Genomic DNA, 17,132 nt, shown 5'->3' with positions numbered 1-17,132 from the left:
CAAGCCTGGTACCCTTCGCACTGCATTCTAGATTCCCAACAATGGGTATGAAGTAAAGGCAGTCCTTCCATAGTTCAAGGTCATGGCAGGACTATTTAGAGTCGCCTTCACAAAGCAGGCTGGCCAATTCCCCCTCAGCCCAGCCATAGGACAAACTTTCCAAGAGAGGCAGGAAACTGGGCTTTCTGCCACTCAACATCCCATATTTCTCTCTGAAGTACAGAGAACGACTGGTTCCCTTTCTGAAGGGCATTTGACTACACGTTTCAAAAGCTTGGTGAATATTCATGACTTTTAACTCAATCATCACAGTCCTAGAAATTAATCACGAAGAAAAAATCTGGATGAGGGCAAAGATTTAGCTACAAAGATGGCATGGCATTGTTTTGATAACAACATGATCTTGGACCCGGGGAACTGCTTAAATAAACGACAGTATCTTTATATATATCATTGTTTATTTTAGAACCATAAAAATGGAGTTTTAGAAAAAAAAAAATCTGATAAACTTGGAGAATGTTCTTGATATATTGCTCAGGAAAAGTACCTTACAATACAGTGTATACAGAATGATTCTAATTTTGTAATAAAAATCTATATTTAGGGCTTCCCTGGTGGCGCAGTGGTTGAGAATCTGCCTGCTAATGCAGGGGACACGGGTTCGAGCCCTGGTCTGGGAAGATCCCACGTGCCGCGGAGCAGCTGGGCCCGTGAGCCACAATTACTGAGCCTGCGCGTCTGGAGCCTGTGCTCCGCAACAAGAGAGGCCGCGATAGTGAGAGGCCCGCGCACCGCGATGGAGAGTGGCCCCCGCTTGCCACAACTAGAGAAAGCCCTCGCACAGAAACGAAGACCCAACACAACCAGAAATAAATAAAAGCAAACAAACAAAAAAACAACTTACTCCACTTTAAAAAAAAAAATCTATATTTATACCTGTACTTGCTTAAAATAATGACTCAGATTAAATATTCCAGTGTATCAAGAATGGGTGGTAAAATGACTGGGCCGTTAGTATTTTTCTCTTTGGTTTTTATGGTACTTTTGAAAAATTTGAACAGGGACATATATTGTTTTTGTAATGAGACAAAAGTATTATTTAAAGTCTGATCTCTTTCTTCACTATGCTTCTGGAATAGTCCCCACAAGCTGAAGGTGCAGGGTAGCACTCTAGACCTTAAGAGGCGGAGCAATGGTGAGAACACGGAGCATCGTACTCTGAAGATTTGTCACATGTGGATTTCCAGTCCTTTGGGTCTATTGTAAACTTCATCAAGCACGAGAATTTTTTAAAATGTTTTCTTCTAGACTACCTGAAGGTAATGTCTCAAACATTCTTAAGATCAAAGCCCACTGGCTTCTTAGGAAAATGTATCATATAACCGAGGCATCTAGATACGATACTAGTTATAGCAAGGGAGGAAACCAGAAAGGAGCTTTTTGCATAATTGGTCCACTCATAAAAATAAATGTCAAAAAAAGAACAAAAATACTTACATCTGAGAGATTATAGCTATTGCATTGGCCAACCTTTCTTTTAACAAGTTATAACGTATTTTAAATTATCTTCTGAGCTATCTTCACAAATATCTGTTTTCAACTCCTTTTACATTAAAAATTTGGATTAAAAAAAAAAAAAAAGATCAAAGCCCAATTAGGCAGGGAAAATCTCCATGACCTACCCTCTCTACTTTCCATTGGTCATATAAATTTGGGGAGAAACAAAACAAAACACGTTCCAGTAAAATTGTTGCTGGCAATATGTAAGAAGTACTTACTCTATGTGAAAATCAGTGAGCTTATATACATGATTAAAAGTTGTAAAGCATTTCACGTAAACCTACACTAACCCAGTAGTGTTATTACTTTTATCTTGCTAGTAAGTGGCAAATGACTTAAATAGAACAAATGCATAGATGGCACGTATTACCATTCAAGTAGATCTTGGGGCTTAACATCTGCTCTAGCACAAGGTTGTGGGTAAGTCATATTTGAACCAGAGCACACACCAGAACACACATGTATCTTAGTTTAGTAATTAGGAAATTAGAGGCCAAAAATAAACTTTATGTAAAAATGCATCACTACACATTACAGGGTTAATCAAATAAATTACATCGAAGTAGATGGGTAATAATAAAGCTGGACCAAGAGTCATTTATCATTGAAGAGCAAGATTGACAGCCATTAAAAACTCCAACCAACCAACCAAAACAAAAATGACGAGGCACTGTTGTGAAAGTCACCTTCTCAAAAATTATGGGATTCCAAATATCAGCAGAATGCCTATGCCATAAGGTCTGGGCAGTGCTGCCATGAAGCTCCATTTTTCTGTAGAATGTGAGATTAGAATCTTCAGTAAAATCCCATAATAGGCTATTCTGGGTTTATGATTGTGAAGTTTGTGTAACTTGTAATCATTTACTTAGCAGACTGGCTCTATGTAAAATGGAAATCTATGGCCTTGTACTGCCGCCTGCCTGTCGCCTGCCTGTAAGAATTTAGGAAAGGACTCATTTAGAATCAGCACTCTGTCTGAGGGCCACCCCATGTCCCAGGTTAACCCTTTCAATCACTGTGAGTTTAGGGGATTCTTAACCAATGAAAATGAGGAAAGGAGTAAGAATCTGGTTCATTGGTTCACCCAGGGCCTCTGCAGGGGCCAGAGGGCAGACTAAGAGGCTTCTTCTGGAATATCCAACAATCTAGAAAGCTTTTCTTCTTTTTTTTTTTTCCTTTTCTCTTTTTCTCTTTCCCCCTTTTCTATCGCCCTCTTCCTGCTCAAGGAAGAATAGTGACAAATATAGAAGGTTGGTTGTGGAGAACATCCCATACCATTTATTTATTTTTTTTCTTTCTGGTGATTTTTCATTTTCTTGATTCTTTAACAGCCATCTCTCATCTCTGAGAAATAAATTTCCTTTTCAGTCGCTGTGCATCTGTATTCCAAAGAAACGAAGGGGGAGCTTTGGCATTTTAAAAACAAAGAGAAGATGCTGGAATCTCTCTAATAGCCTTCATCACAGGGAATTAGTGATTATGAGACAATTCCTAACTAGACCCAAGAAGAAAAGCTTAGGAATCCTAACCACTAGACAGGCACAGTGATGCCTGGGCCTTCAGAGTGTTTAGGAATTAGTTGTGATTCATGTTAATGGGGTGGAGGATATTAATTCCAACATCTGAAAGGGCTTTGCATGACCCCCTCCCTTTAAAAATGTTTTGGCTTGTCAGATATCATCTGGTCCTGACAATTCACACGTCTCCCTCCAGGGACAGAGGATAATGGAACGACAGCAGTGGTCTGGCGGCCTCATGATCATGGGCACCAAGACTGCAATAGGCCGAGGTTTGGGCTGTGTGTTGCTGGGCCAGGCTCTGAGGCTCATTAGCGCTCCCAGACTTGAGGGCGCCCCTGGTCACTCCTGCCTCTGCAGGGGCCCTGCAACTTCTGAGGCTGTCTGGTCAGCATGAGTCAGGTCTTGGCACCCTTGGACATCACTGAGGTTTGTCTTCTGGCCCCTGCCCTCTTGCTGTCTTCTGTACTCCATAAGACCTTTTTGAGCTTCTATTTATTATTTTTTTACATTTTATTTATCTTTGGCTGCATTGGGTATTCGTTGCTGTGCACGGGCTTTCTCTAGTTGCAGCAAGCAAGGGCTACTCTTTGTCGTGCTGTGCCGGCTTCTCATTGCAGTGGCTTCTCTTGTTGCGGAGCACAGGCCCTAGAGCGCATGGGCTTCAGTAATTGTGGCAGGCGGGGTCAGTAGTTGTGGCGCACGGGCTTAGTTGCTCCGCGGCATGTGGGATCTTCCTGGACCAGGGCTTGAACCCGTGTCCCCTGCATTGGCAGGTGGGTTCTTAACCTCCGCGCCACCAGGGAAGTCCACTTTTTGAGCTTCTTAAGTCTTCTTATTTCTTTCTACCCAAACTCGCTTTAGAAAGTGTGCTGATCTTTGCCTGACATTTGAGTGTAGGCTGAGGTTGGCCACTACCTTTTTGAATGGAATTGTCACTCTCATGTTTTCCTCAAATGATGCAGAGAAGGTCATGTCCCCTGGCAGCAATGGAGCAATACTTTGGGAACTAGTGGGATTTTCCAGATTCTCTGAAATCACAGGGTTGCTCCTTCCTCAGATAAGGTCCACTGCAGGGGGAATGGTTGAAAAGTGTGAATTCAAGCTGGAAACCATCACTGGCTACTGCCAACGGTCTGTTGAAGAACTTCCAACAAAGAATCCTGATTTTTTTTTTCTCCAGGGAAGAAACTAGGCTGGTGCAGAAGTGCCTCTGTCATGTCTTTATTTATATTCTCCTAGCTATAGGGAAGTCCTTGGGCAAGTGGCCTAAAACAGCTGTGCCTCAGTTTTCCTCATCTATAAAATGGGTGTAATAAAAATGGTACCGTCTTTCAGGAGAGTTCCAGGTAAGAGTGTGTGTACAAAGACGTTTGGAAGAGTGCTTGACACAAAGAAATCAAGCTTGGGCCCCGCCATTGCTCCCCTCTGAGGCTTGAGGAGTAAAGGATTGGGGCCTAACTTTGGAATATTGCCCATAGGTGAGGCTTCTGTTTTTGTTTGTTTCTAAACTGAAAGAATAACAATGAAGTAGTAGGCATCTTTTCTCACTTTGGGCATTTGGGGACCCGCAGGGCAGGGGCTTATTTCCAGGAACCCTCTTAGGCCTTAAGTGGTTGTCTTGATCCAGTAGAGCATGCATTCACCCAGTGCATTTCCTTCCCTTGGCTGCTCTTCTAACACAATTATTTAATTGTCTGGCTTGGTTCACCATGTACTTCTATTAATTTTGGTTTGTGTCCTTTGTCATCCAGTGCCCCCAAGCCAAGAACCAAATTCTCTCTTAGCACACAATACTTTAAAAAATGAAAAAAGGGGGTTTCCCTGGTGGCGCAATGGTTGAGAATCTGCCTGCCAACGCAGGGGACACGGGTTCGAGCCCTGGTCTGGGAGGATCCCACATGCCGCGGAGCAACTAGGCCCGTGAGCCACAATTACTGAGCCTGCGCGTCTGGAGCCTGTGCTCGGCAACAAGAGAGGCCGCGATAGTGAGAGGCCCGTGCACCGCGATGAAGAGTGGCCCACACTTGCCGCAACTAGAGAAAGCCCTCGCACAGAAACGAAGACCCAACACAGCCATAAATAAATAAATAAATAAATAAATAAATAAACAAACAAACAAACCCAAAGTTTAAAAAAAAATTTATAAAAAAAAAAAATGAAAAAAGGAAAGAAAAAGCTTGAAGACATAATCAATAAGCTATAAAGTTAATTCACAAAATCCTAAGAAGCCAGCGTATGTTTCAGTCACGGCTGCTTTGGCTGTAGGGTGTCCTAGTCCAGATCTCACGTTAATATTGCAACTACGTGTTTATGTGTCTGTCTGTCCTGCTAGATTCAGCTTCTGGTCATTTCTGGAGTCGTCCGTGTAGCCCCAAAGCCAACATGGGAGCTTCTAAGTATAACTCACCCTCTTAGCCAGTTACTTAACTTAACCTTTGGTTACTGAGACTAGTCAGGGATGAGATGAGGGTTTTCTTCTACGGAAGTATACACTAATAGGAGAGGCAGGATAACATGGCATCCAAGAAAAGAGGCCATGTGCATGGGTGCCTTCTGGAGCTCAGCACGGCATGGACCTCAGCCTGTGTGCATCTCCACTCTGATGTCTGTCATCCGTGCCGCCATTGCCCTGTCTGTCTCTGTCTTAGCTCAGGCTGCTATTACAAAATACCATAGACTGAGTGGCTTATAAACAACAGAATTTGTTTCTCATAGCCCTGGGAGGCTGGGAGGTCCAAGATCAAGGTGTTGCCAGATCCTGGTCTGGGAAGAGTCTGATTCCTGGTTGCAGACTGCCAACTTCCTGTTGCCTCTTCATATGGTGGAAAGAATGCTAGCTAGTTCTCTGGCCTCTTCTTATAAGGGCACTACTCCCATTCATGAGGGCTCCATCCTCATGATCTAATCACCTCCCAAAGGTCCTACCTCCAAATACCATCACGGTGGGTGTAGGCTTTCAACATATTGTTTTTGGGAGGATACAAACATTCGGTGTGTGGCAGTATCTCTTTGAGACATCAACTTCCAATGCTACCAACACTTTTCTGTACCCCCTTCCTCCACTCCTACTAGCCAAGCAGGACACGGGGTGGGCCGTGGGTGAGGAGGGACTGACATGTGTGCCCCAGACGTCTCGCAGCACTCCCGGGCATGGCAGCATGCTGGCATCCTTTCAGCTGTTCACCTGCGCCTCAAGAGAACGAGAACAAGTCAACAGCACCACTTACCAACAGGGTCCCAAAGGGACCTTTTCCCATGTGCTTGTTAAACAGCATTAGAAGCAGAATTTGGGACATGGTTGTTTTGATTATCGCCCTTGTGACAAACCATCAATAGATGTGACAATGCCTGGGACGTGGAAAGTCCTGTTTCTAAGAGGAACCAGCCAATATTCCAAATTCTGTGACTCTGTCCTACTCTAGCTGTGGCTACAGCCATCTTTCTTATCCCCAGTAAATCTCTAAGCCACTGCACACTATCACTGGTGAGAAAAGGACAGAAAGGTGCACCCCAAGATAAAGGAAATCTCCTAAGGCACAAATCCAAGCTGCCTGAAGTCACCTGGAACACTGTATTTTTGTTGTTTTATTTTATCTCAGCCTTTTTGATTCAGAGTCAAGATGAGGAGAGAAGAAAGCAATCCACAAGGAAAAAGACTCAAGAGGAAGGAGAGAAGTTATGAGAAGGATGGTGAGCCGCTGATCTCAAAGTGAGGTCCAAGAGTTGAAATACTCTTTTACTAAGTAAAAAATGTGCTATACCTCCTATTAGAATCTCCGTCCTTTCTGTCCTTAACACTGTCTCTTCGGGGATAGAGAAAGAGGGGCCATTAGCACAGAAAGTCATCCCTAAGTGCAGCTCAACCTAGCTACATACCCCTCTCTCCTTCAACTCCCAGTGAAAATCCAGTATCTCAGCCCTTGCCCCACATAGTGAAACTGGCTCTCTCTCATGGCACCACATTAGTCCGCTCAGGCATGGGACCAACTTATTAATCTTTTTACTTCAGGGCCCAGCCCTTGGTATGTTTAAGAAATATTGTTTGAAAAGAGCTGAACAATTTCCTCTGATAAAATGCAGTAAAACAAATAATTTTGCTATTTGCCCAGCTGATGAAAAATCCTTAAATTAGAAGCCAGGTGTGACTGACTTGCTTTCTATTCCTGTGACCATTGAGAGTAAGTGACAATTTTTAATATAGAGGGAGCAAGAAAGATTGAAGTTCATGTGGTGCCCATATTGCCAGTTTTGGCAACGAGGTACCAAACCAAAGTGCATTATTATTGTGACTGGGCGTGTCCTTCCCTCGCTAGGATGAGATTTGAAGCTGGTTGACCGGTCAGGATGACCTAGGACCCCCCAGGGAGCTGCACAAGAAGCACTGAGAATCTTTTTATAAATGAGCTGCGAGGGAATCCACTCCTTGACAGCAACAGAACAGAATGGGAAGAGGGGCCTTGAAGCATTAGCACAACACAAGTATCAAAACCAAAATTCATCCTGGTTTGAGAGGCTTTCTTTTTACCCTCACCAGGCTCCTTTTTTCCTCTTTCAGCTTTCCTGACAAGTTGTCATAAAAATAGTTATGGTTGGAACAAGATTCCTGTAAGCAAATTGTTAGCCAAAACAATAATACCAATTAAAAAAATCCTTTCGGGGTGAATCATTGCCCTTAATACAGCACATTTAAAATAGATCTTATTTCAAATGACTTAAGATGAATCAGGGAAGTAAGATGGGTGCAAACTAGATAACGTCTTCATCACCATTCCCTCCCACCCCTCCCAGTTTCATCCTGACCCTGATAACGCCACATCATCTTCCTGCTGGATACTCTCCCATGGTGCATTCCTGTATTCTTCTTCTTTTTTATTATTTGGCAACCTCTGTCCTGCTCAGAATGGCATGCAAAATGACTGCTTGTGGAACTGCTCTCCATTGTTATGGAGACAATAAAAGGATGTCTGATAAGCATCTTACAACAGATTTTTCTCCAGCTGAAGCATTATTGGCAGCACAATTTTCCAAATTTGCATTCTACCTGTGGCTCCACGGAGCTACCCGAGACTCCTTCCCAAGAGAGGACATTGTTCCTTCATTTCTGGAGTCAGCAATCACTTCATTGGTGGTTGTAAATATTGTCTTCGTGCTGGCTAATTCTCACACTATTAACTGGCAACTATAAATCTCTGGTTGTTCAAAAGGACTTTTGCACTATCTCAATATTTCAGGAAATTCTATTTGACTGAGAATCATGTAAGCAAGTACAATGTAGTCTGTGGTTCAAGAAGGGGTAGATTTAAATAAACATGTTAAAAATTCAAATTCTTTTCTAAAAGGTAGATTTAAAATGATGCTTTGCTTTATGGAATCTTCACAGAAGGAAGACAGGAATTTTTCAGACTCTGGTGTAATAGCTTTTTTTCTTTCACTGGAGGTTTTCAACAGAGGCTCAATGCCCATTTTAAAGAACATTTTTGAGGGGAATGTTTATGCGGGTTGGAAACTACATTATATGGCTTTTTTTTTTCACATCTTTATTGGAGTTTAAATGCTTCACAGTGTTGTGTTAGCTTCTGATGTACAACAAAGTGAATCAGCTATGTGTATACATATATCCCCGTATCCCCTCCCTCTTGAGCTTCCCTCCTACCCTCCCTATCCCACCCCTCTAGGTCGTCACAAAGCACCGAGCTGATCTCCCTGTGCTATGCTGCTGCTTTCCACTAGCCATCCATTTTACATTTGGTAGTGTATATACGTCAGTGTTACTCTCTGACTTCATCCCAGCTTCCCCTTCCCCCACCCCGTGCCCTCAAGTCCGTTCTCTACGTCTGCATCTTTATTCCTGCCCTGCCACTAGGTTCATCACTTCCACTTTTTAAAATTCCATTATATATGCGTTAGCATACGGTATTTGTTTTTCTCTTTCTGACTTACTTCACTCTGTATGACAGACTCTAGGTCCATCCACCTCACTATGAATAACTCAATTTCTTTCCTTTTTATGGCTGAGTAATATTCCACTGTATATATGTGCCACATCTTCTTTATCCAATCATCTGTTGATGGACATTTAGTTTGCTTCTATGTCCTGGCTATTGTAAATAGAGCTGCAGTGAACATTGTGGTACATGTTTCTTTTTGAATTATGGTTTTCTCAGGGTATATGCCCAATAGTGGGATTGCTGGGTCATATGGTAGTTCAGTTTTTAGTTTTTTAAGGAACCTCCATACTGTTCTCCATAGTGGCTGTGTCAATTTACATTTCTAACAGTACAAGAGGGTTCCCTTTTCTCCACACCCTCTTCAGCATCTATTCTTTGTAGATTTTTTTGATGATGGCCATTCTGACCGGTGTGAGGTGATACCTCATTGTGGTTTTGATTTGCATTTCTCTAATGATTAGTGATGTTGAGCATCTTTGCACGCATTTGTTGGCCCTCTGTATGTCTTCTTTGGATAAATGTCTATTTAGGTCTTCTGCCCATTTTTGGATTCGGTTGTTTCTTTTTGTCATATTGAGCTGCATGAGCTGCTTGTATATTTTTGGAGATTAATCCTTTGTCAGTTGCTTCATTTGCAAATACTTTCTCCCATTCTGAGGCTGTCTTTTCATCTTGTTTATGGTTTCCTTTGCTGTGCAAAAGCTTTTAAAGTTCATTAGGTCCCATTTGTTTATTTTTGTTTTTATTTCCCTTACTCTAGGAGGTGGGTCAAAAAGGATCTTGCTGTGATTTATGTCATAGAGTGCTCTGCCTATGTTTTCCTCTAAGAGTTTATAGTGTCTGCCCTTACATTTAGATCTTTAATCCATTTTGAGTTTATTTTTGTGTATGGTGTTAGGGTGTGTTCTAATTCATTCTTTTACATGTAGCTGTCCATTTTTCCCAGCACCACTTATTGAAGAGGCTGTCTTTTCTCCATTGTATATTCTTGCCTCCTTTGTCAAAGATAAGGTGACCATATGTGTGTGGGTTTATCTCTGGGCTTTCTATCCTGTTCCATTGATCTATATTTCTCTTTTTGTGCCAGTACCATACTGTCTTGATTACTGTAGCTTTGTAATATAGTCTGAAGTCAGGGAGCCTGATTCCTCCAGCTCCGTTTTTCTTTCTCAAGATTGCTTTGGCTATTCGGGGTCCTTTGTGTTTCCATACAAATTGTAAAATTTCTTGTTCTAGTTCTGTGAAAAATGCCATTGGTAATTTGATAGTAATTGCACTGAACCTGTAGATTGCTTTGGGTAGTATATTCATTTTCACAACATCGATTCTTCCAATCCAGGAGCATGGTATATCTCTCCATCTGTTTATGTTATCTTTGATTTCTTTCATCAGTATTTTATAGTTTTCTGAGTACAGGTCTTTTGCCTCCTTAGGTAGGTTTATTCCTAGGTATTTTATTCTTTTTGTTGCAATGGTAAATGGGATTGTTTCCTTAATTTCTCTTTCTGATCTTTTGTTGTTAATGTATAGGAATGCAGGAGATTTCTGTGCATTAATTTTGTATCCTGCAACCTTACCAAATTCATTGATTAGTTGTAGTAGTTTTCTGGTGGCATCTTTAGGATTTTCTATGTATAGTATCATGTCATCAGCAAACAGTGACAGTTTTACTTCTTCTTTTCCAATTTGGATTCTTTTTATATCTTTCTTTTCTCTGATTGCTGTGGCTAGGACTTCCAATACTATGTTGAATAATAGTGGCAAAGTGGACATCCTTGTCTTGTTCCTGATCTTAGAGGAAATGCTTTCAGTTTTGCACCATTGAGAATGATGTTTGCTGTGGGTTTGTCATATATGGCCTTTATTATGTTGAGGTAGATTCCCTCTATACCCACTGTCTGGAGAGCTTTTATCATAAAGGGGTGTTGAATTTTGTCAAAAGCTTTTTCTGCATCTATTGAGATGATCATATGGTTTTCATTCTTTAATTTGTTAATATGGGGTATCACATTGATTGTTTTGAGTATGTTGAAGAATCCTTGCATCCCTGGGATAAACCCCACTTGATCATGGTGTATGATCCTTTTAATGTGTTGTTGGATTCTGTTTGCTACTATTTTGTTGAGGATTTTTGCGTCTATGTTCATCAATGATATTGGTATATAATCTTCTTTTTTTGTGATATTTTTGGTTTTGATATCAGGGTGATGGTGGCCTCGTAGAACAAGTTTGGGAGTGTTCCTCCTTCTGCAATTTTTTGGAAGAGTTTGAGAAGGATAGGTGTTAACTCTTCTCTAAATATTTGATAGAATTCACCTGTGAAACCATCTGGTCCTGGACTTTTGTTTGTTGGAAGATTTTTTATTACAGTTTCAATTTCATTACCTGTGGTTGGTCTATTTATATTTTCTAATTCTTCCTGGTTCAATCTTGGAAGGTTGTACTTTTCCAAGAATTTGTCCATTTCTTCCAGGTTGTCCATTTTTTTGGCATAGAGTTGCTTATAGTAGTCTCATATGATCTTTTGTATTTCTATGGTGTCATTTGTAGTCTCTCCTTTTTCATTTCTAATTTTATTGATTTGAGTCCTCTCCCTTTTTTTCTTGATAAGTCTGGCTAAAGGTTTATCAATTTTGTTTATCTTCTCAAAGAACCAGCTTTTAGTTTTATTGATCTTTGCTATTGTTTTCTTTGTTTCTATTTCATTTATTTCTGCTCTGATCTTTATGATTTCTTTCCTTCTACAAATTTTGGGTTTTCTTTGTTCTTCTTCTTCTAGTTGCTTTAGGTGTAAGGTTAGATTGTTTATTTGAGATTTTTCTTGTTTCTTGAGGTGGGCTTGAATTGCTATGAAGTTCCCTCTTAGAACTGCTTTTGCTGCATCCCATAGCTTTTGGATCGTCATGGTTTCATGGTCATTTATTTCTAGGTATTTTTTTATTTCCTCTTTGATTTTTTCAGTGATCTCTTGGTTATTTGACAGTGCACTGTTTAGCCTCTATGCATTTGTTTGTTGTACTGTTTTTTTCCTGTAATTGATTTCTAATCTCATAGTGTTGTGGTCAGAAAAGATGCTTGATACGATTTCAATTTTCTTAAATTTTCCAAGGTTTGATTTGTGACCCAAAATGTAATCTATTCTGGAAAACATTCCGTGTGCACTTGAGAAGAAAGTGTATTCTTCTGCTTTTGGGTGGAATGTCCTCAAAATACCAATTAAGTCTATCTAGTCTATTGTGTCATTTAAAGCTTGTGTTTCCTTATTTATTTTCTGTCTGGATGTTCTGTCTATTGGTGTAACTGGGGTGTTAAAGTCCCCCACTATTATTGTGTTACTGTCAATTTCTCCTTTTATGGCTGTTAGCGTTTGCCTTATGTATTGAGGTACTCCTACATTGGGTGCATAAATACTTATGATTGTTATATTTTCTTCTTGGATTGATCTCTTGATCATTATGTAGTGTCCTTCCTTATCTCTTGTAAGAGTCTTTATTTTAAAGTCTATTTTATCTGATATGAGTATTGCTACTCCAGCTTTCTTGTGATTTCCATTTGCATGGAATATCTTTTTCCATTCCCTCACTTTCAGTCTGTATGTGTCCCTAGGTCTGAAGTGGGTTTCTTGTAGACAGCATATATAAGGGTCTTGTTTTTTGTATCCATTCAGCCAGTCTGTGTCTTTTGGTTGGAGCATTTAATCCATTTACATTCAAGGTGATTATCAATATGTATGTTCCTATTACCATTTTTAAAATTGTTTTGGGTTTCGTTTTGTGGGTCTTTTTCTTCTCTTGTGTTTCCTGCTTACAGAAGTTCCTTTAGCATTTGTTGTAAAGTTGGTTTGGTGGTGCTGAATTCTCATAGCTTTTGCTTGTCTGTAAAGGTTTTAATATCTCTGTCGAATCTGAATGAGATCCTTGCTGGGTAGAGTAATCTTTGTTGTAGGGTTTTTCCCTTTCATCATTTTAAATATATCCTGCCACTCCCTTCTCGCTTGCAGAGTTTCTGCTGAAAGATCAGCTGTTAACTTTATGGGGATTCCCTTGTATGTTATTTGTTACTTTTCCCTTGCTGCTTTTAATATTTTTTCTTTGTATTTAATTTTTGATAGCTTGATTAATATGTGTCTCGGTGTGTTTCTCTTTGGGTTCATCCTGTATGGGACTCTGTGCGCTTTCTGGACTTGACTATTTCCTTTCCCATGTTAGGGAAGTTTTCAACTATAATCTCTTCAAATATTTTCTCAGACCCTTTCTTTTTCTTTTTTTCTTCTGGGACCCCTATAATTCAAATGTTGGTGCATTTAATGAAGTCTCTGAGACTGTCCTCAATTCTTTTCATTCTTTTTTCTTTATTCTGCTCCCTGGCAGTTATTTCCACCCCTTTATCTTCCAGCTCACTTATCTGTTCTTCTGCCTCAGTTACTCTGCTTGATTCCTTCTAGAGTATTTTTAATTTCAGTTACTATGTTGTTCATCACTGTTTGTTTGTTCTTTAGTTCTTTCAGATCCTTGTTAAATGTTTCTTGTATTTTCTCCATTCTGTTTCTGAGATTTTGGATCATCTTACTATCATTACTCGGAATTTTTTTCAGGTCGGTCTCCTATTTTGTCTTCATTTATTTGGTCTTGTAGATTTTTACCTTGCTCCATCGTCTGTAATATATTTTTTTGTCGTTTCTTTTTTTTTTTTTGATGGGTGCGTCTGTATTCCTATCTTACCAGTTGTTTGGCCTGAGGTGTCCAGCACTGGAGTTTGCAGGCAGTTGGATAGAGCCGGGTCTTGGTGCTGAGATGAGGACCTCTGGGAGGCCTCACTCCGATTAATATTCCCTGGGGTCTGAGGTTCTCTGTTAGTCCAGCAGTTTGGACTTGGAGCTCCCACTGCAGGAGCTCGGGCCTGACCTCCAGCCTGGGAACCAAGATACTGCAAGCCATGTGGCATGGCAAAAGAAAGAAAGAAAAAGAAAGGAACAGTACAATAACAAAGAAAGAAAACAAAATAAAATTAGAAAGATAAAAAATATATTAGGAAAAGTAAAAACATAATTGAAACAACTGCAACAAGGTAAAATAAAACCACAACAGCCAAAGAGAAAGAAAAAGGCAGGGGGAACAAGCCAAAAGGAGAGAACAATAACAAAGTAAAAAGAATAAAATTAAATTAGAAAAATAAAAGATTAGGAAAAATAAAAATATAAATGAATCAACAACAATGAATCAACAAGGTAAAATAGAACCCCAATCTAAAAGAGGAAAAAAGAAAAAAAAAAAGCTTTGGCTATGGGGGCGGAGTTTATGTGGGGGTGGAACTTAGGCAGGGGCGGGGTTTAGGGTGGGGTGGGACCTAGGCGGGTGGGGGGGTGACATTTGAGCATGGGGCAGGGCCTAGGCTCAGGACCCAGGCAGCTGGAAAAGGCCTTGGGGGCGGGGCCTAGGTGGGGCGATGTTCAAGCATGGGGCAGGGCCTCTGCTTAGGACCTTTGTGGAAGGGGAGAGGCAGCAGGTGGAAAGGAGGGCCTGGAGAGTGGAGTTCCAGACTTTGGAGGTAAGGCCCGCCATGAGGGTGTGTGGGAGGGGTTTAGGCCCAGTTGGAGGGGATCTCAGAAGGGGTCTCCAAGTGTACAGGTGGGGCCCTGGGTGGGGGGTTGTCGGGGTGGGGCTTGGGCTCTGCGTGGCAGGAGGGAGGCTCTGAGGGCAGGGGATTAGGCCCGGAGCCCAACAGGCTCCCCAGTGCCCAAGTGGCCAGGGAGAGCACTGGCCCACGTTCCGTTCCATTGCTCTGCGCCCCTCCCCCACTGTCTCCCCCATCCCTGCTGGACCCCTAACCATGGGTGGGTCCTGCTGGGTGTAGGAATGCCTCCCCTCCCCCAGCCACCTCTCAGGGGTGCTGGTCCCAGAGGTCTGGCCTTTACTTTTGCTCCCCCTTCCCTCCCTCCCACTCCCTCAGGACCCCTGCCCAGCTGGAGGGGGCCTTGGTGGGCAGAGGATCAGGCCCGGGATCTCAGCAGGCTCCTTGGGGCCCAAGTGGGCAAGGGAAACCCCTTAGGTGTCCATGGTCCCCCACCAGTGCCTCATAGGTGCCCTAGTTGTGTGGAGATAGGAATTCTGCATTCTCCTAGTCCACCATCTTGACTGCCCTATATGGCTTTTTAATGCCAACTCTAAGATCCAATTTTTCTATGACTCCTTTAAATAAGAACACCCCTATATATTTAATATATAATTCAATTAAGGACATTTCAAGTTTACCTGCCAATCTGTAGAAATGTCTGTTGGCTGAAACAAAACTGTTGTTTATGACCCTCTACTCAACCCTATTTATTATGTGTGTACAATGTATCAGGTACTATACTAAGCATTTTATTATAACAGGAAACTAAAGACATTTCCCACACCTTCAATGAACTGAAATATTTATTGAAGAAACAAGTCACAGATAGATAGAAAATTAATTTTTAAATACTAAATTGTTGCCCAAAACTCTGCCAGAAATTTGGGGATTCAGATCTAGGAGAGAACATCCCAGGCTGTGATGCTGAGGAAAACTTTCATTAAAGAAGTGGGGTTTGAACTGTCCTCTTTGAAGAAATTATTGACCTATGTGTTCTCACTGCTTCCATTTAATTATATATTTGTGGTTAATCAGAAATCAGCCCAGAATAGTAAGTCCCTTTGTTGCTTCCTATGTCTCTCAGATCACAAAAGTAAGCAGAAACTTAGAAGATAACCCAGAAGTAGATTTACAGGACAGCTAGAGTTCAGAAAGATACCTTAATGGGGGAATTGTTTATTGACAACCCATACCTTCAAGAATCTTGGTAATGTTTCAGCATCCTTGTATCATTAATTCAGTTTACGTTTAAGTATTTTCAACCTAACAGTCACCAAAATAAGAAGAAACAGCTGGAGGCAAATTAATACCTCAGAAACTCTAGGTCAGTATCATCAAAGGGATGATGATTGCAACATTTTGAAATTGTTGAAAATAGCTAGTGTGATTCCTTCTAATACAATGTGAATAATAAGGGAGAATTTAAGGGATAGTACTGCATTTCTGCATTTTGTAACATTTGGTAAACATAAAGTTCCTCCATTTTCTGTTCACCATATGTGCCATATTTTCTATTAGCATAAAATTCCAGTGACTCTTAAATAATCCAGATTCAGTGACAGAACATGACTAAGATTCTGTTAAAATTACATAGATGAGCAAAATTATATTTAGTCTCTTATTTTGAAAGTAAAATAGCTTCTCTATGCTACCCATATACATTTCTGGTAGAAGACTTCTCTTTCTTGCAAACATTTTTAATAATATAAAGTATTGTTTAGAACCCAAATATTATAAACTAGTTTCATGATAGAATAATAGTTTTTGCTTGGCCTATTAATTATTTTAAACATTTTATTAGAATTGATAAGATAAGCTTCCCACTTAATTTGTTCTCTAACTAGTTGAGTTTCAACAGCTTTTTTTGCCTTTACATTTTGGAGGAGGCAGAAGGAAGCAAAATTGATGTACAATAAGCACCCAGCTTCATCCACTTGGGGAAAATTTTAAAGTTTACAATTATTTGTAGAGCGTGTACGCAGCCTGGTGCTAATTACCGTTTCATATATTAGGAAGTGAGCCTTGTTCCAGACCCTCAAAGAGCTTTCCATCTTGCTAAAGAAAGAAGACTCCTACACATGACTTAATAAAGCAACAAGATCAAACTTGAGTGATTCAGAGTCGTAAAGCAACAAGATCAAACTTGAGTGATTCAGAGTCGCAACACTTAGGGTAAGAGATACATAAATGGGAATCAGAGCCATGAGGGAATGTTCAGAAGAAAGTACGACCTGATCTGATCTTTGAGACGGGCTTGAGGGCAACAAACATCGAAAAGGGGCCTTTCTGTTCATGGTCAGTGAGAAACAATCACTTAATCAAACAGAGAAACAAAAAGAAACATTCAAAACAAGCAAACAAACAAAAAAACCCTTCCTAACTGGAGTAGAGATATCCTTGGAGAATAGTGGACACAAGCGAATCAGTAGCTATGGTGTGACCAGGTGATGGTGGGCTTTGACATTTAGGCAGCTGAATCTATAGTGATAAG

Source organism: Balaenoptera borealis (assembly GCF_965194805.1).
Source record: "Balaenoptera borealis genome assembly, chromosome: 12".
NCBI classification, from domain to species: domain Eukaryota; kingdom Metazoa; phylum Chordata; class Mammalia; order Artiodactyla; family Balaenopteridae; genus Balaenoptera; species Balaenoptera borealis.
Note: the sequence above shows the minus strand (reverse complement) of the source record.